This window comes from Pinus tabuliformis, chromosome Q (genome assembly GCF_031772625.1).
Source record: "Pinus tabuliformis cultivar Carrire ecotype Pingquan chromosome Q, CPIR1, whole genome shotgun sequence".
Taxonomy (NCBI): Eukaryota; Viridiplantae; Streptophyta; class Pinopsida; order Pinales; family Pinaceae; genus Pinus; species Pinus tabuliformis.
Window position 1 is genome coordinate 159,724,977 of NC_142296.1, and position 21,997 is coordinate 159,746,973.

The following is a 21,997-nucleotide window of genomic DNA, read 5'->3' on the forward strand; positions in this document are numbered from 1 at the left end:
ACCGAACACTTTCTTTTCACCAATACTAATGTTCGTGGACTACGCCTATTACACTTTTTCCTTACTTAGTTTGTGTTTCGCAACCAAGCAATATTATGTTTATCCTTTATACTAATGAACACCCATACTCATTCATTATCATCAACAATTATAAAAGAGAACAACAATTGCAAAGTATAAAGGGAGGGGCAACTCCCTGTAATATGAGTCTACCCGATAATATATTAAGAACATCAATTTACAATGTACAAGTATGTCTTGGCAAGACCAAGTCTCATACTTAGCCAATTTTACAATCAGAGGCAACCCTGCCTTTTACAATCTTGTGCACACCTTGCACGATGGGCAGGTGCTCACCCGAGCCACCAAGACACCCACGCCAAGTCCTGGCACAAACCAGCACTTCAAAACGACCCCGGGCACACCTTGCCCAACCTTCGACCAACTCCAAGTGTCACCAAGCGAGCGCCTTTATGAAGTGCGCATGAGCTATGCGCATCCCTCTCCAAAACTGCGCACTTGTCTTGAGCTCTTGCGAAAATCCAAGTCAAATGTGTTGATAGAAATGAGCTCCAACGCTCCAATATATATGCTGTTTAGTGTGTGGGTGGGCTGCCCAGCCGACCGCCCACACACCCCTCTCGCTCGCCATGTTTAAGTCGGCCTTGGGCTCCCTCATAGGTCGGCCAACCCATCGCACAGCTCTCCAAGTCATGTTATAAACCATCGTTGATTATTTCGCCAAGTCTGCCTTTCGTCGCACTTGACTCTGCCTTTCGTCGCATCCCCGTGCAGCTCTCGTTCACCGTTTTCCCATCGTGCCCGCGCTCGTTCACCGTGCACCCATCGTGCCCACGCTCGTTTAGAACTCGAGGACCTTACATCCTCCTCCACCTGAAGTCATTGTCGTCCTCGACAACATATCATCCTCCAAGCATCAATATCCATGATGTCAACTCTTCCACATAAGGCAAACATCCCTGCAACATATGTAGAACTCCATCTCCATCATGTCTCACCTTAGTGACCATCTACCACCAAGTACTCCATACCAAGGTATACACCTCAATGGTATGTTCTCCATCAGATATCATCTCGATCCATGATCATCGGCCCCTCTGTCACAATCTCCACTACAACATCTCGTGCCGACCTCATCATGTGTCACCATGTGAACCTCTTCCATGATACTCCAACACAATGCTAACATATCTCTGCACACTTCGCGACCCCATGTCTGAACTAGTTGGGTAGCTAATCCAACTGTCACTCTCAAACTATGAGAGTTAAAATCCTCATGCCATCATCAGTTGTTCCTCAAAACATCCTGCCACATTCTTGACTCATCAATAATCTATCCCACAATCCATGCTATGGTCCATGGAAACTCCATCCATCTCATCTGCAACATGTCATGATTCTTGATGCCAAACCATCCCTGCATCATTAGTCATACCTGCTCAACATGTTTAAGGACTCACTGCCATGAGTAGCTAACAATGAGCCCCATCTTCTCATCCATCTAAGAAGATGTAGAGGGAGTAGAGCCTGAAGGCTCTCCCTCACTAATCAATTCGATCCATCTATCAGGATCCTCAATCTCCATCCTTTGTAGATAAGCAACCCGGTCTTCCTTCTGGACATCCGACCTCACATACACCTCCTCCTCCTCATCATCATCCTCAACCAACTCTAGCCTTCTTGACAAATCCAAGATGCTATCTGAAAGTGATCTGATGACTAATGACTGCTCGGTAAGCTTTGCCTCAACAGTAGACAATCGCTTACTCATGTCTCCCATTCTCTTCTCATCCTCCATTTGCATCACTCCCAATTTACAATCAGGCCTTGTCACACCAATGGTTGGCACACCAATGGGTACATCTTCCCTTCCATCATAAATGTAGAGCTTCTTCAAATGTGGAACAATCATAGCATCAAATTGTTTCATGAATTCCATCCCCAATACAGCTTCATAGTCATCAATCCGTACTATAGTGAAGTCAACCTTCCCTGTCCATTCACCAAGTGTAGTGTCCACCTTCTCAACTATACCAAGAATCTCAATAGGAGGAGAATTCACTGTCTTCATTTGTGCCTTTGCCGGTACAAATTTCAGCCCAATTCTTCTCGCAGTATCTTCACCCATGAAGTTGTGAGAAGCCCCACTATCCACCATAGTGAGCACATCAGCACCTCCAACCTTCATTTGAACATACTCCAATCTGTTCCTCTCAGGATCTCTCCTAGAGACCACCTCCGTAGTAACAGAAGCACCAAGTATCTGCATCATCCCCACATAAGCACCTTCATTCTTCGCATCAGATTGTGCAATGGCAGCCACCTTTGGTTTAGAAGGACAATTCTTCACTGTGTGTGGTCCAGCACATATCCAAAACTTCAAGGCTTTCTTCGTCTTTGAACTATCATCCGATTTCGAAGCATCATCCTTCTTCTTATCTTTCGGTTTATCGGACTTCTTCTTCCTATCCTTAGAAGTCTCATCATAATGCTCTACCAACTTGTCAACAACAACAAAAGCTTCTTCAAGTGTCCTAATCTTCTGCCTCTTCACTTCATTGCGTGCCCAAGGCTTCAACCCAATAATGAAGTTGAACACCTTGTCCCTCTCCGCCATGTCAGGAAGTTCCAGAGTTGCACTTGCAAACTCTCGCTGGGATGCTTGTAGGCTCCAGGTATGCTTTATGTACTTAATCTTTGTCCTTGCTTCCCATGTTTCATCCTGAGGACTAAAATGGGTCTGCAAAGCCTTCTTCATGTCATCCCACGAAGTGATGTCATCAGCACTGCCATTGGCAATCTGATCCGACCTCCTTGGCCACCACATCTTAGCATCCTTTGTTAAGAACTGAGTAGCTACCTTGACCTTTGTCTCATCATCATATAGACCCAACCGTTCCAAGTATTGCTCCATGTCCCATAGAAAGTTTCCAAGAGTTTTTGCATTCCTTGTGCCATCATAAGATTCTGGTTCCTTGACCTTCACATGAGGCACTCCTCCACCTGTGTTATGCCTCACGACCTTCTTTAACACTGCGATCTCATCCTTGGCTTCGTCAAGAGTTTTCTTCAAGTTCACGATCTTTGCAAGACCCTGATCCCTTGCTTCTTCAACCTCCTTGACCCTTATTTCAGGTTGTGTACACATAAGGTCAGTGTACTCATATTGTGTCCAGAGTTCATCGTGTTGTGTTCGGAGTTCATCGAGTTCTTCCTTCCTCTTTGAATTGGCCTCTTGTTCTTTAGCGAGCAAGTCCATCTTCTTTTCCCAAGAAGTCTCCATAACCTCCATTCTCACCAACACTTTCTCCATAAGTGTGATGGTAGCATCCTGCACACCTTGATGACTAGACCCAGCCTGAGATTCAGCTGCCATCTCTAACAGCTTCTTCCTCTTTTGTGATCTAGTTTCGACCATCCAACAGCTTCACCAAGTCACCTGCAATTTGAACCAACCCTTGTTCCACTTGTGTGAAACGACTTCCTTCACCTGCAAGTACCCTTTCCACTGTCACGAGCAACCCTGCTCACCGGCTTCAAACCGAAGTTTTGTTCCCACCTGTCAAGTGTGTATCAGCTTCAATGCTTCAACACCTGAACCTGTTCACAAACTTCAAACCTGCACTTCGTCACGAGCAACCCTGCTTTGATACCACCTTCACTTCGGTGAAGGTGTGTAGCAGCTTACACCTTCAATACCCTGAATCAGCTGCTCTGATACCACCTATCATGCCCCTACACCTGCAGTAGTCTTCCAACAGCTTATAGCGAGGTGCGGCACCACCGAACACTTTCTTTTCACCAATACTAATGTTTGTGGACTACGCCTATTACACTTTTTCCTTACTTAGTTTATGTTTCGCAACCAAGCAATATTATGTTTATCCTTTATACTAATGAACACCCATACTCATTCATTATCATCAGCAATTATAAAAGAGAACAAAAATTGCACAGCATAAAGGGAGGGGCAACTCCCTGTAATATGAGTCTGCCCGATAATATACTAAGAACATCAATTTACAATGTACAAGTATGTCTTGGCAAGACCAAGTCTCATACTTAGGCAATTTTACAATCAGAGGCAACCCTGCCTTTTACAATCTTGTGCACACCTTGCACGATGGGCGGGTGCTCACCCGAGCCACCAAGACACCCACGCCAAGTCCTGGCACAAACTGGCACTTCAAAACGACCCCGGGCACACCTTGCCCAGCCTTCGACCAACTCCAAGTGTCACCAAGAACGCCTTTATGAAGTGCGCATGAGCTATGCGCATCCCTCTCCAAAACTGCACACTTGTCTTGAGCTCTTGCGAAGATCCAAGTCGAATGTGTTGATAGAAATGAGCTCCTATGCTCCAATATATATATTGTTTAGTGTGTGGGTGGGCTACCTAGCCGACCGCCCACACACCCGTCTCGCACGCCATGTTTAAGTCGGCCTTGGGCTCCCTCATAGGTCGGCCAACCCATCACACAACTCTCCAAGTCATGGTATAAACCATCGTTGATTATTTCGCCAAGTCTGCCTTTCGTCGCACTTGACTCTGCCTTTCCTCGCATCCGCATGTAGCTCTCGTTCACCGTTCGCCCATCGTGCCCACGCTCGTTCACCGCACGCCCATCGTGCCCGTGCTCGTTTAGAACTCGAGGACCTTACACCAACAATATCTTAAGTCTCTGCTCAAACTTCCTAGTGACCAAGGGAGTGAGAGATGACAAATAAACATCCTTGAGATAAGAAGCGTGACTAGAGCCAAAAAATATATTAAATATCTACCAAACTTCCTAGTGACAAAGCAGAATTGTCAATAAAATCATATGAAAAAAAATAACTAAAATCAAATAAAAAATTAATGTTTAAATTGCAAACATAGTAAATCATGAAATGACACTAGTGGTTTGTCTTCAAATAGATTTTAATTTCTAATCACTATTTTTATTTTATTTCACATATAATTATATTTATCAATAAAATTTAAATATTGGCGGCTAAATGCCTACAGACAGGAACGACCATCAGCAAAGCTACCAAGCATTGGAGGTTAGCCAAAGCGACGGAAAGCATAGCAGAGCTCATTATGGAGATGAAAGGTTTAACCTTCCAGACAGTAAGGAGAAAGGCGAATGGTCTAGCTGACCATCTGGCAAACTTTGGAGCAGACAACCCGAACATTGTCATGAACAGATGCTGGCGGGAGATTGACAACCCAATCATAAAGGAAGCATGCGAACAGTTGGCAGCAAAGGATTTAATCCAGGCCACCCAACCTTAGTTGGAGAAGGCACTTGGCCCCGGTCTCGGAACCGCAAGGATATCGGCAGTAATTATCAGCCCAAGCCTCTCAACGGGATGATTGGACATATGAAAAGGTGGAGCTCCTGGTGGCGGCAGATTTCTCAAAAGGGCGATCATCACAACTCAAGAGACGGGATCCATAACCTCAGAAACCGTGCTATCAGTACGCAAGGAGAGGGTGCGTATAGCAAGTTTTCATTGCCATTAATGGAAATTCTGTGTGAGAGGAGGTGGAACAAGGCCCGGAGGAACAGAACCAAGCATGCCAGCATATGGGGCATCTCAATATTCACGCACCACCATCCCATCAGAAGGAAATCACCAAACACCTGGCGCTTGGCTCGTCAGCCTGGAAGTAACCTCCTGCGCTCCTATTCGACCAGTGTCAACCTCGCTTGTGCGATACTCCATCACATTCATCAGCAAAGTACTACCACCTTCGGAGGCATTAACTCCATTCTCATGAGGAAGCATCAAGGCTTTCATTATAAAGGAATGTGCAAGTGCCCTGTTCTCCTCATTGTTCTTCGAGTGTGCGTTGAGAGTGGTTCTGTTACCAAGTTTAGCTTAAGTCGGGCAAGTTACGAGGGGTTGGCTATGGAAGCGAGAGGCAGTCGCTGCGCTGCAGCAATCCGAGACCTTCAGGAAGCCAGGGGTGGCTACGAGACTAGGACTGCAACCAAAATAAAACGCAAGATGGCAGAATTAGAAGCTCAGGCTAAGCATGAGGAGAATGGTAGAACGGAGATGGAGATTGCAACAGAGGTCGACTGGATGACTGACCCCAACACACCCTCGAAGAGGGCCACTCAATTCGTGAGGACCCAGGCGGAGAGCTGGCACACTAAAACCCTGATAGCAAAGGCTCTGGACTCCATTGAAAAGGAAAGGCAACACATGGTTACAGAGGTAAATCTCACTGAAGCACAAATGGCTAAGATTATAGATTACAACAGCGCTCTGGACAACAAAATCACTTCTGTAAATGAGGCAGTCAAAACCCTCAACCGGATGCTAACGTTGCTCATCCAGTTACTAAAAGACTCCATTAACACAGCTCCTGCTGCTCAGCCAGCCACCTCTGCTGCGAACCAGCCAGATTCCCTGGAAGCAATGCAGGCGAAGGTTGATCGCCACGTCAAGGAGATCGGCTTGGATACCATTGGCCAGATGGGAAAACACTTCTAAGGACATACTGGTGGCTCTCCCCTGACCTCTTACTGTCTCGGTTTTGCTATCTTTGTTGTCATTTCACACTGCTGTCTCGGCCTTAGTGTATGTCTGCTGTTACTTCTCTTGTTGCTACTTCTCTTGTTTAGTTTCTATAGTACCAGTGTTATAGTAATGTTCTGCTCTGTTCCTCGCCACCCTGCGTGGTGGGCGTTCTTTTGGTCCATATGTATTACCTCCTCTGAGCAGGCGATTCGCCCAGGAGTATTGTACATCCCTGCTCGCACTACTCCGGCAGTTTTTTGTATTATACTTGTTCTATAATATTATCTTCTCACTTACACAAAAAAAAATAAAAAAAATAAATATAAATTCATTTTTAAACATTTCAATTATCAATATAATTATATTATAAATAAAATTATAATTTATTATTATTAATATATGATGTAACTTTTCAGGTCAATAAACCAAATTTAAAGTGGTTTTATTAATAATTTATAATACTTATAATAAAACATAATATAATTAATTTTGTTAGTTTAATTATATTTGGAATTAGTTTGTTTAATATTTTTATTTCCAGAAAATATATTATGTATTTTATAAAATACAATTCTAAACGCAATTATATTTTTAAATTATTTTAAAATACTAAATTATAAAATTTTACAATTCAATTATTTATATGAAGTTGAATTTTAAAAACAAATGTCTTTGATATGGATTTTAGACTTTCAAAAACATGTTTATTTTAATAATATATTTTCAAAACATATAAACGGAGTTGTTTTTAATGTGTTTTTTTGGACTTTACGGTGCCAGAATATGCTGGAAAAATTTGAGATGAAATCTTAATTTGTGTTATTTTAAGTAGTTCTTTTACTGTATACATGGATTTAGCACCCTGGAAAACCCCTAGGACACTTGGATTGCACATGATTACCCATCAAACTTGTAATTTCAATAAATTTGAGGTGGAATCTTGATTTGTGTTATTTAAACTAGTTGTTTGACTTTATACATGCATTCAACACTCTAGAAAACCCCTAGGGCACTTGGATTGCACAGGATTACCCATCAAACTTGTAATTTCAATAAATTCTTGCCAGATTTTAGAAAAATTTGACCGGAAAAAATCCACCGTAAAGGCTTCCAAAAAATCGCTAAAAACAACTCCCACATAAACTGCCAGAAAGTAACAATAGAAAATTAAAAAATAGTCCAAAGATGTTGAAACCCCTAAAGCAACCATATATTTATATTTATGGCCAACAAAACATGGGTGAATAAAAATGTAAGTATTGTTTGTATTTATTATTTTCTAGATTTGGGGCTTTGTTTTTTTTCAGTTCCCTCAGGCTAATTTTTCAGGGCTAGTTGGTGGCTTCTCTCGTCCTGTCGTTCCTTGGTCTTTTTAGTTCCCTGAAGCTGGTTTTTTTTTTGGGCGAAGTTTGTAGTTTTTTTTTCTTTGCTATTCAAGGTGATATTGACAGGATTTTTCCCCTGGCGCTGGGAGATTCTTGCACTGTGTGTTTATGCTGCTGATTTGCGAGATCCACTGTACCTAGGGCGATCTACTGTACTGCCATGAGGGTTATCCTCTTCAAGGTTATTTTTCCCATTTATCTCTTGCCGCGAGGATGATCTATTGCCGCTAGGGAAACTGTTGGGCGATCTATTACTGGGCTGAGTGATCTATTGATGGGCAATCTATGAGAGGAAGTGTTGCTACTGGGTGATATACTGCTAGATCTGGGGCTTTGTCTTCAGATCTGACAGCTTGAGCATGATGGTGGTTGATGAGATTTGAACCACTGCGAGCGTGACGATCTTCAGTGAAGTCTTCCACCCTTGGATGCTTAGCATCGATATTATTATTGGCACTGTTAACGAGTCTCATTGGCAATCTGGACTTCATTAAACAGGGACAACATTGTAAGAAACACTTTGAATCTGATTCCAGATGGCTCCCAGCTTCACGAAGATAGCTACTGGCTCAGCTCCGTCCGCCTCTCAGTGGCAAGCTCCTACCCATATCATCAGTGAAGCCCCAACTCCCACTGTCCAGGTGGTCCAGACCTCACTTGATGAGGCTTTTAAGTTTTCTGAGAGTGCCCTAATTTGCCGGTTCAATGGTTTTTGGCCGCGGCTGACAACTCTCCACAGTTGGATCTCGAAGGCATGGGAGCTTGGCATTTCTGATCAAATTAATATCTACCCTTGTGCTAGGGGTTTCTTTATAGTGGATTTTGAAAACCCTAAAAGCAGACAATGTATTCTAGATTCCGACCCTGGGTTTAGGGAAAAATCAAGCCTATTCATGAAGCCATGGAACCCATCATTCGATCCCTCAACAATAGTCATAACCTCAGCACCAGTTTAGGTGAGATTGCCAAACCTACCCTTGCATCTCTAGAATTTCTCCTCGCTAAAAGCCATTGGAAATGCAATTGGGAAATTTTACTGCAGGTGCCTAGAAATAGAGGAATATGCCAGAACCACCTATACATGCAGATGTGTGGAAATGGAATTCAGCACCGAATTCCCAGCTGAAATAAACCTAACAAGTAAATACTATGTGTGGAACCAGAAACTCGATTACGAAAGTGTCCTCTTCAGATGTCGATCTTGCTTTGAGATAGGCCATTTAGCCAAAAATTGCCCAAAAGCCTCCCAGAAAAATTATGCTAGAAATAATCACCACAAATCTACATGGTGGGAAGGAGCACAAAAAGAACATTACACATCAAGGAAGAATACTCTCCAGAAAACTCTGAATCGTAAGAAATCAGGCAAGAAAAAAACAACTCTCAAGACAAGCATGGGGAAAGCCCTACCCAACAGCAAAAAAGTGAACTCGACAACCCCTCAAGCATCAAAGCAGATCTCCCAGACCAAACTTCTTCTCTGACTATCTTCAAAAGGATGAACACAACAGATCGCAAAGCTAAGAAACCAATGTCCCAAGAATTATAAGAGATGAAGGAGATGCAAGATAAAGGAAGTTGGAAGACCGTAGAGAAAAAAAAGAAAGCTACAGCACCAATCTCGCCAAGAATGACGAGGAGCCAAACAATTAAGAACTAAGAAAATTATAGGTCTGATAGACCAATTTGGTCTGAGTCAGTGAACATTAACCACCACCACCACCACCATCATCATCATAAAAGTGTACTGGCATTGGTAATAGAGCTTTTAATATATAAGAGTTTTAGATATAATTGTTACGTAATTACATAATAATAACAAGGGTTATAGAGTAGTTAATTTCTGTGGTTTAATTGTCTTTTTGTGTGTGTGGAAGATGTATGTATTTTATTTGTTAATTGTGTATGTATTTGAAAAAATGTTATTTGAAAAAAAACTAATTTCAGAACATATCATATCATATATCACTTTGGCTTTCATAAGGGAGACATACATTTCCACCATATTAGTTGGTATAACTTTTTGATTTTTAGATATAGTTTTTTATTTTTATTAATAAGAGGTGTAGAGTAGCTAAATCATAGTTTTTAATTAAAATTAAAAACATGCGTATCTTACTCACAAAAAATATAAAATATATTTATATTATAATTTATAGTTAATATTGAATCAATTGCATGTACATTGAAATCAATGCATTGATGCGTGTAGACTAAAATCAATGCATTGATTTCAATTGATGTGATTGGTGCAAGAAAAAATCCCTTGATTTTATCATAAATTTGCATATCTATTTTCTTAAAGTATCATTACCCAAAAACATTGGAAAGTTGATCAGAACAACATAAATACATGACACAGGGTTCAAAATAATGAACAATAAAATGTTAAATTTGATAACCAATCAAATTGTTAATATATATATAAAATAATAAATTTAGATTTCTAATGTTAAACTCTATTTTTTTTTTTTAATCAAATCCAAAGTAATATGGATTTGACCAAAAACCTAATGCTTAATACTGCGAAACAACAAAAAAAAAACAATGATAAAACAAACCAAAACCATCCCCATTCGAGTGTGAAAGGGACGGAGCATTTGTCATACAACAATTGCAACACCGTCGTACAACAATTGCAACACCATCTACCTTACGTTGTATCATATCATCAGATTGTCCCGTTGTTGTAAATACCACACTACCACTTCCCAGCACCTAATGGAGACCACCCTTACAAAAATGGAGCAGGTTTATCGGACTTTTGTTTTTCCCGTTTATATATCATTTAAATTAAATTTAAATATTTTATATTTTGGTATTGAATTTAAATAAGATAAAATAATATAATAAATTATTATTTCTTATTTTTAAAATGGTTTAGTTTCAGCTCAGGTGAAATAGAAAAATAAAAATAAAATAATCTGTAACAACTAGCAATTGTCCCAAAAGGTACAAAGTGAGGCCGATAGGATTATTAAATTGGAATTGTTGAATTTTTTTAGAAGAGATATTGGTTCAATCAGCCTAGTCGCCTACACTGCAACAACTCTTCTCGGTAAACCCTGACAACGATTCTGCTTTTGTGAAAAATTAAAATTTGCACCAGTAAATGTCACACATATACCTATACAGCTGGATTGTTGATTGATATCTTTGGACGTTGAATAATTTAAGGTAAATCTATTCGCTATTATGCATTTGTGGAAAAATGAAAATTTGCACCAGTAAGCATCACAAATATATACAGTTGGATTGTTGATTCATACCTTTGGACATGCTCGATTAATGAATAATTTAGGGTATAATATATTACGTAAACAAAGGATCAAAGGGGGAAGGGGTGGGGTTTTTGTACTGGATCAAGCCTCTGAGATTCATGGGAGAAACGAAGGAAGAATCCCTGCCCAAGACCTCCTCTGCAATCATCCACTGTACCCTCTCAGTTGGATGAAATTTGTCCCAGTAAACATATTCCTTGGGATCCTTGCAGATTGAGCACCCTGGATCCAACCCACAGCCTACATGGCCATTGTATGGACCATCTCCACAGAAAACTTGTTGACCCACCCCGTACCTCCTAGTCTTCGTCATCCAAAATGAGGTCTAGTCTGCAGCACCCTAGGCCGATGGCCTAGGCTGCCCTGGTTCAAGTCCTCCTGCCGACGGAACCCTCCTCGCTCTCTTTTTCACATCCCCCCTCAGGTGAGAAAGGATCCATAACCCTATATAATCTTATTAATGAATATTATTATATATAATATTATATTAATATTAAGGTTTAATCCTATTCATATTACCAAGAATAATTTAAGAGAGTCATAAACTAAGCAATATGGGGATTAACAAAAAAAATTAATTAATTAATCTATAAATAAATAAAAATAATTTTTTAGGAAGAAAGTGCAGGAATCTAGCATCTGTTGATACTCCAACCGTCATCTCTATTTAAATTAACAAGTCTTTTTTTCAATTTCTAAGGCCTCTCTAAATTTACGATAATGAAAATGGTCAATCCTCGCAATGACCTTAGCCTCTTCAATGGAGATGTGATGATTGGTTTTTTCTGCATGCTCTACCAAAGCGGAGGAGCGAGACCTTCCATGCCTGATGTCGCAGCATGTTCACAAATCCTTTGGTTAATGGATCGACCGGTCTCACCAATATAAGGAGCTCGACAAGAATAGGGAATGATATAAACACCCTTCTAATCCTTGGGGTTAATCGGGTCCTTAACAAAATGAAGAGAACTTCATATAGTGTTAAGAGGTCTAAAAGAAGAATGAATCTTATGCTTCCTCAAGATCCTAGCGATTTTATCCGTGGTCCTTAGAATAAAGGGAAGATGAACACTGGAAGACCAATCCTTGGGGTCAATCTTACTCTTAGGACCCTTTTCAACATTTTGAAAAGCCTTAAGACCTTGAGACCTACTATAACCATTCTTATTAAAAACTTCCAGGAGGTCAGTTTTCTCATCTTCAAGGTGATTTTCATCATAAACTTGCAACGCCCGCCGAAGTAGCTAAGGTGTTGAGAACGCCTATATTTTGAGCAAGAAAATGATGGGAGCTAGCATGGACTTAAATTGAATTTAGTTATTTTAGAGAGATGTTACAATGTTTAACATTTTGACTTAGTCAAATTAAAATTAAAATATAAAATATAAAATTTTCCAACCCATGGTTTTTCCTTATTATATTTTTAATCTATGGTTTTTTCCCATGGTATTTTTCTCTAATGTGAGTTATTTAAAGGTTAATATTTATACTAATCTAAATTCATTTTAACTCTACATCTACCAAATGCCAAAAAAATCAAATCTCTTTTCACACTTAAAAAATCAATACCTCAAAAAAAAAGTCCCTCTTAACACATAATAAACTTACAACTAAAAATAAATCTAAACTAATTTTTAAATTTAAAATTTAAAATTTATATTTCAATTAAATTATAAAAATAAATTAATAATACATTGCATTTAAAAAATAAAAATAAAAATAAAAATCCTCAAAAATCTTTGCTTTTCTGAGCTTTTTTCTTTCAATCTTTGATTTTTATTATTTTTTCGTGCTTTCTTGATTTTTTTTTGCATAGAATCTTTTTTGAGCTTTTGTGCTTTCTTGAATTTCCGTGCTTTCTTGATTTTCCATTGTTTTGTTTTCTGGTTCAGATCAACGGTTGAAAGTGTTTCATCTGATCTAACGGATCAGAGTAAAAGTGTTGACGAAAATTTGATGCATAGGAAAGGCCTATCGGCCTAAAAATACCACACTACCACTTCCCAGCACCTAATGGAGACCACCCTTAAAAAAATGGAGCAGGTTTATCAGACTTTTGTTTTTCCCGTTTATATATCATTTAAATTAAATTTAAATATTTTATATTTTGGTATTGAATTTAAATAAAATAAAATAAAATAATAAATTATTATTTCTTATTTTTAAAATGGTTTAGTTTCAGCTCAGGTAAAATAGAAAAATAAAAATAAAATAATCTGTAACAAATATGAATTATACAGTTAGTGTTTTTTGGGTTTAAATAATTGAGCGGGTAATTTATTCCATTATATAGAAGGTTGCCTTGGCATGTCAAACATCTACAACTAACACGTTTGAAATGGAGTGTGTTGTTCACAGTTTTTGCGGTTATCATATAGATGGCATTATCAGATGATTCTCTCTCAGTTTCCATTACATATTTACATGCAAATTCCGTGGCATGTTATTTAGTTATATTACAGTTATATTTCATACTATTCTTTTTCATATTTGACAACTATCTATTTTGGTTTATTTTTTTAGATTTATAATATCGATCATGGTAAACCATTGTCAATCATAGCCAACCATGGTCAACCATGCTTGAATGTCACATTGTGACAATGATTGTCTCACCATGAAAATAAATAATAATCCCTTGTGTTTATTATTCCTTTGGGTTTATTATATCAATCCCTTGGGTTTATTATTCCCTTGGGTTTATATTATTAGTCCCTTTTGTTTAATATTATTCCCTTCTGTTCATAATCTCTTGGGGTTTTAGTATTAATCCCTTGGGTTTATAATATCAATCGTTTGGGTTTATTATTCCTGAGTCAAACATGGTTTATTATGATGTCGACCATGGTCCAACATGGAATTTTGATAAGGATTGTCTCAATATGAAAACCAATGATGGTCCATCATGTTTATTTTAATGTTTATAATATTTTTCTTAGGGTTTATATACGTTGGGTTTATAATATTAGTCCCTTGGGTTTAATATTATTCCCTTGGGTTCATAATCCCTTGGGGTTTTAGTATTAATCCCTTTGTTTTATTATTCCTTTGGGTTTCTCATATTAATCCCTTGGGTTTAATATTCCATTAGGTTTATAATATCAATCATGGTAAACCATTGTAAATCATAGCCAACCATGGTCAGCCATGCTTGAATGTCACATTGTGACAAGGATTGTCTCACCATGAAAATAAATCATGTTTATTTTAGTGTTTGTAATATTTACATTTTGGTTTACAAATGTTGGGTTTATAATATTAGTCCCTTGGGTTTATTATTATTCCCTTGGGTTTATAATCCCTTGGGTTTATAATATCAATCCCTTGGGTTTATTATTCCCTCATGTTTATAATGCCAATCATGGTCAACCATGGTTGAATGTCACATTGTCACAATGATTGTCTTGCCATGAATAAATCATGTTTAATTTAGTCATTGCAACATTTATAATTGGGTTTACAAATGTTGGGTCTATAATATTAGTCCCTTGGGTTGATAATCCCTTGGGGTTTTAGTATTAATCCCTTGGGTTTATTATTAATTTGGGTTTATAATGTAAATAAGTTGGGTTTATTATTCCCTTAGGTTTATAATATCAATCATGGTCAACTATTGTCAATAATAGCCAACCATGGTCAACCATGGCTGAATGTCACATTGTGACAAGGATTGTCTCACAATGAAAATAAATCATGTTTATTTTAGTCTTTGTAATATTTATATTTAGGTTTACGAATATTGGGTTTATAATATTAGTCCCTTGGGTTTAATATTATTCCCTTGGGTTCACAATCCCTTGGGGTTTTAGTATTAATCCCTTGGGTTTATTATTCAGTTGGGTTTATAATATCAATCCCTTGGGTTTATTATTCCCTTAGGTTTACAATATCAATCATGGTCAACCATGGTGGAATCTCGCATTGTGACAAGGATTATCTCACCATCAAAATAAATCATGTTTATTTTAGTGTTTGTAGTATTTATATTTGGGTTAAACAAAAATGGGTTTATAATATTAGTCCCATGGTTGAATGTTGCATTTTGACAAAGATTGTCTCACCATGAAAATAAACCATGTTTATTTTAGTGTTTGTAATATTTATATTTGGGTTTACCATATTAATCCCATGGTTGAATGTCCCATTTTGACAAATATTGTCTCACCATGAAAATAAATCATGTTTATTTTGGTCTTTGTAATACTTACATTTTGTTTTATGAATGTTGCGTATATAATATTAGTCCCTTGGGTTTAATATTATTCCCTTGGGTTTATTATTCCTTTTGGTTTATAATATCAATCATGGTCGACTATGGTCAACCGTGGTTGAATGTCACATTATGACAAGGATTGTCTCACCAGGAAAATAAATCATGTTTATTTTAGAGATTGTAATATTTATATTTGGTTTTACGAATGTTGGGTTTATAATATTAGTCCCTTGGGTTTAATATTATTCCCTTGGGTTCATAATCCCTTGGGTTTTAGTATTAATCCCTTGTGTTTATTATTCTTTTGGGTTTATAATATCAATCCTTTGGGTTTATTATCCCTTTGGTTTATAATATCAATAATTATAAACCATTTTCATCATAGCCAAACATGGTCAACCATGGTTGAATTTCGCATTGTGACATGAATTGTCTCACCATTAAAATAAACCATGTTTATTTTAGTGTTTGTAGTATTTATATTTTGGGTTACCAATGTTGGGTTTATAATATTAGTCCCTTGGGCTCAATATTATATTCCCTTAGGTTCATAATCCCTTGAGGTTTTAGTGTTAATCCCTTGTATTTATTATTCATTTGGGTTTATAATATCAAAACTTTGGGTTTTTATTCCCTTAGGTTTATAATATAAATCGTAGCCAAACATGGTCAGCCATGTTTGAATGTCGCATTGTGACAAGGATTGTCTCACCATCAAAATAAACTATGTTTATTTTAGTGTTTGTAGTATTGATATTTGGGTTTACCAATGTTGGGTTTATAATATTTGTCCCATAGGTTTAATATTATTCCCTTTGGTTCATAATCCCTTGGGTTTATTATTCCCTTTGGTTTATAATATCAATCATGGTAAACCATTGCCAATCATAGCCAAGCATGGTCAACCATGGTTGAATGTCGCATTATGACAAGAATTGTCTAACCATCAAAATAAACCATGTTTATTTTAGTATTTGTAGTATTTATATTTGGGTTTACCAATGTTGGGTTTATAATATTAGTCCCTTGGTTGAATGTCGCATTTTGACAAAGATTGTCTCACCATGAAAATAAACCATGTTTATTTTAGTGTTTCTAATATTTATATTTGGATTTACGAATATGGGGTTTATAATATTAGTCCCTTGGGATTATATAAGAATAAAATTGTTATTATTTATATAGTTATTAATTATCATCAATAGTTGGTTTTTTAAAAATTACACATAATAATTCACTTATCACAATTCTAATTATTATTGGATCATGGTTGTTATTATGAGCTAATATTTATTTATTTATTTTACAAGAACAAGTATGGGTTTATATTAGAACTATGGCTAAAATGCCTTTCATCGGTTACAATAATTCAGACCAAGCCCATGAACTTTCTTCCACTAGATGATCAAAGGCCCCAAGATTTGGGTGCCAATGTTTCTTACTCGGAACTAGAGAATCTATTTCCATTATTTTTCCGATCTTATGGACACAAACAAACTGATTTAGTATAATGCAGTAAAACATAAGAACAAGATTATTGAATGGAGTCCCACTCCTCAACTCCATCTCTCAAGAGAGAGCCAGCTGCAAGAGGCACCACTCTGTTGGCTTCCAAGTTAACATCCTTATTGTTCTCCCTCAATACATGAAGGAAATTAATAGACTGAATAGATTTCACCAAAAGTCAGATTCTTGACACCACTCTAGCTAATCTAAGATCAGCAGGAGGAGAATTCTCCACTATGACTTTAATAATGGACTGAGAATCTTCGATAACATTTACCTCTGTTAAACCAAGGGCCTTGACTTGCTTGAGACCTTGAATAAGTGCCAAGGTTTCATCTTGGATACTTGTGGAGTACCCTATTCCCCAATCAAAGTTAGTCACAATTATGCCTTCCTTGTTCTTTATAACTCCTCTTGCCCTTGCCATACCAGGGTTTCCTTTCGCTGCCCCATCAAAGAAAAAGGTATGCCTGGATTGCCTGGTGAGCCATTCTGATAGTTCATTCTCCTTCCCTTTGAATTGCCATTCTTTTTTTCCTTGTGATGTCTTATTTCTCAAGAGAAATGGAGATCCAATGAAGCCCCCCAATCTAAGTCCTGCTAACTTAGGTTCGAATCCGACAAATGCTCACCTAGACTTTCTTTACATTGACTTTTTATCTTGATTATGATGAATTTCAGATTTTGCCCTTCATCTCTGAAAACTCTTCTATTTCTCTCAAGCCAAATTTGCTAGCAGATAAATTTTGGCAAGGAGAGCCAAGCAGCCTTAAATCTTTCATTTTTTGGAAGAGTTTCTGGATGAAAATTTCGCCAGGTTGCATATAAATCAGAGATAGAAATTGGCAAGATGAACACTCTTTTTTAGTGGCTTAAGAGATTCTGCCAGATTTCTACTAAGTATTTGCATTCCAACATTAAATGGTGGGCAAAAAATAACATGGATATACGATGAGGGATTCTTGGAGCTCTGCAACCCTAATGACCTTGCGGACATGAGATAGGCAGCGCAGAATACCTTGAAAACAAGCAGACAAACACGGAAAGAAGTGAACAGGTGGTTCAGAAATGATAGAGGAGACTAGGAGGGGAGAGATCCCCTCCTATAGGGATGCGACAATGGGAGAAGGAACAAGCAACAGAAAAGTGGAGGCTGAACAAAGGACACTGGGACCAGTCGTGGGAGTATGCTGGCAAGTAGGAAGCAAAGGAAGATGTTTGCCCTGGACAATGGAGAAACCGAGGTTTGTCATTCCGATGAAAAAACTGGAAAGGTACAGAAGCTATATGAAGGACCATGCATTGATCTGCAAGTTCATCAGAGTCTGGCCCTTAGAAAAAGAACTGACAAGATGGATCCAATAGAAATGGTAGCCACGTGGCCACATTGAACTGAAGCTGGGCACACGCGGATTCTTTACGGTAATCTTATCAAACCTGCAAGACAAAGAGAAAGCTTTTGAAAAAGGACCGTATTTCCATAACAATGCAGGTTAATTTATGAGGTATTGGGAGGAATGCTACAACCCGGACAAAGAAAAATTCATAGCAGCACCTGTATGGGTTAGACTATTTGGACTACCTATGGATTTTTGGGACCCAAATATTCTTGAAGGAATAGGGAAGACCATAGGCAATTTCATAAAGATAGCGGAATAAACTAAAAAAGGAAGATATACCTCATATGCAAGAATATGTGTGGACATGAACATTGCAAACCCTATACTAGGTGGAGTTGAACTAGAATATCATGAGGAGGTCTGGCAACAGGCGTTGGACTACGAACATATACCTTTTAGATGTAGAAAATGTTGTGAATATGGACACTTTTTCAAGGGATGCCCCTTAAATGTAGAGGAAAAGGAGAGAAAGACCAAGCAACAGAGGAAAACCACTGAAGACGATGAGGGGTTTCAAGAAGTAAAAGTCAAGAAATGACCCACCAAAAAGATATAGAAGGATGGCAGGAAAGAACAACAAACCAAAATTAAAGAGACAAATAGGTATGAAATATTGCAAATAGAAGAAGGGGAGGGAGAAACTCGAAAGATGGACTACTAGGAAGAGACAGACAGGAAGGTGGGGGGGAAATCAGGACACCAACAACAATAAGCAGAAAGCTCAAGAAGAAACAGAGGTAAAGAGGAATCAATAAAAGGAAGTATACTAAGAGTATGAAGTAATGGAAGTAGATATAAATAAAGGGGATGACCCAACTACAGAAGAGGAAATTCTAAAAAAATTACTGGATAAGTGGAAAAACCTGGACGAGGTATTTATCCTAGAATAAGATAAAAAACTATACAAAGACATCTTCCAAAAATATAAAGAAAAATAAGAGAGTGGAAAAATAGGGATGAATGGACAGCTTGGAACACAACATGATAATAGCTAGGAACATCAAAACAAATGGAAAGGGGGGAAAATGAGGACGGAAAAACCTACAAGAATCCATTCAAATAATGGGAGAAATCTTAGTCAATATAGGAAGAGTAGTGTGGATTTCAACAGTCTTCCATCAATCAACCCAACCGTCTCAATGATTATTACATCATGGAATATAAGAGGGCTTAATAGCAAGGGTAAGCAAACATATCTGGCTGAGAGGATCAAAAAAGAAAAACCTCAGATCATGCTGCTTCAAGAAACAAAAATAACGGGAGCAAAAATGGAGGAAATGTTTTAAAAAATCAAGCCTTATTATGAAAGCATGACAGTAGATGCAAAATTGAGTGCAGGGGGTATAGCAATACTGTGAAATCTAACAGAAGTAATGGTTGACCTATGGATAGGAATGAGAAGGATTCTATCAGGGAGATTTAGAATGGTAGGACATAAAGATTGGTTCCTTGTATCAGCAGTGTATGGGCCTCACATACCACTTGAGAGAGAGGCCTTCCTAACACAATTGCTTCGAATGGGCAACCTACACATAGAAAAACTATGGGTGATAGCAGGAGATTTTAATATGATAAAAACCACAATGGAAAAGAAAGGAGGACTGCAACAGGAGGATGCAGATATGGAGAGATTTTGGGAAGCCCAGAAAACCCTCCAATTGATTGATATAAATACTATCAATGGAAAATACACATGGAATAATAGAAGAGGAGGCACCAGGCAGATAGCCTCCAGATTGGACAGGCTCTTAGCCACAGAACACTTGGGAAAGATATTTTCTACGAAGCAACGATCTTACCATCCCAAGGATCAAATCACTAGCCAATAAAACTTAAATTTCCATGAACAATCAAAACCAGCACAAACCAGGTTTGAAGCCCTCTAGCTAAGAGATCCAACACTCATACAAAAGATGAAAACCTGGTGGCAAAATAGTGAAGCAAAAATTCAAGGTAAGAATAAGATGCACACACTCCAATTGAGACTCAAGGAGCTGAAAAGCAAACTTAAGACTTGGAACAAAGAAGAATTCGACAACATCCATAAAGACAAGAAACAACTCCAAATAGCAATGAAAAGGATACAACAAAAAATTATAGAAGAAGGAAGAACATAGGAGCTTGCGCAGGAAGAAGGAGAGGTGTTAATTAGACTGGAGGAGAGAAGAAAGTAGGAGGAAATCCTATAGAGACAAAAGTCAAGAGTTCAATGGTTAAAAGCGGGAGAATGGAATACAAAATTCTTCCATCAAGCGATGCAGCAACATAGGCAGTAGAACCAAATTTTCTCCCTAAAAAATAAACAAGGCAACAGGTTAATCCAGAAAGAGGAGATGGAAAATCTCCTAATCCAACATTTCAAGGGCATACTGACAGAGCCGCAAAGTAACAGAGAAGAGGAGATAGAAAAGATAAGATAATATATCCCAAAAATGGTAAAAAGGGATCACAACCTGGCTCTTCGAAGGGTAATTACTGAGAAGGAGGTCGAGGAAGTAGTGAAGTCAATGGCTAAATATAAAGCCCATGGCCCGGATGGCTTTACAATAAAATTATTTCAAGCAACTTGGAGTTTCATGAAAAAATATATTTTTAACGCAGTATAAGAATCAAGTAGCCATAAAAGAATGCACCCCGCATGGAATGCTACCTTTCTGGCATTAATACAAAAAGTAGATTAGGCTGAAGAACCCCATAGCTTCAGACCAATACAATGTAATCTATAAAATTCTGGCCACCATAATGGTAAAAAGATTACAACCTCGACTCCCAGAATTGATAGCAAAAGAACAAACAGGGTTTGTGAAAGGGAGACAGATTGTGGATGGGATTGTAGTTGTGCAAGAGGTGCTCCACTCCCTAAAGAAAATGGGAAATAAAGGAATGATGGTTAAACTTGACTTAGCAAAGGCCTATGATAAACTCAGCTGGCAATATCTGTAAGAAACCCTACAAGCCTACGGATTTGATGATAGATGTATAGCTTGGATAATGTCCATGATATCCACACCAAGTATGTCAATCCTACTTAACGGGACCGCTACTGACACCTTTAAGCCTTCCCGCGGCCTAAGACAGGGAGACCCTCTCTCATCGTTCCTGTTCATTTTAGCAATGGACGGATTAGGTCATTTAATCAACACCAGAGTAAGCAGAGGAGAATTAAAAGGGCTAATATTATGGGGGGATGACTTAACTATTACACATCAGCAATTTGTGGATGATGTAATGATGTATAGCCAAGCAAACATCAAGGAAGCCAAAAAACTAGGGGAGATCCTATCAGAATTTACAAAAGCTTTAGGAACAAAGGTGAATAAAGAGAAAATTGAAATCTTCTTCTTCAACACACCAAGAGTGAGCCAAGCCTTCCTAGCAAGAACAATGGGGTTCAAAATTGGGTAGTTTCCAACAAAATACTTAGCAGTATAACTGAGTGATCAACAGTACAGAGTAGCGAATTGGCAAGGTTTGATAAGGAAAATTCAAAAAAGAATGGACAATTGGACGTTCAAAACGCTCAATACACCGAGCCGCCTCATACTCCTGAAATCATTCCTTCAAGCTATGCCAGTCTATCAGATGGTCAGTCAAGTAATCCCTAAGACCATATGCCAGAAAATGGTGCAAATCTTCAAAAAAATATCCTGGCAATGGGCAAACAAATAAAAAAAA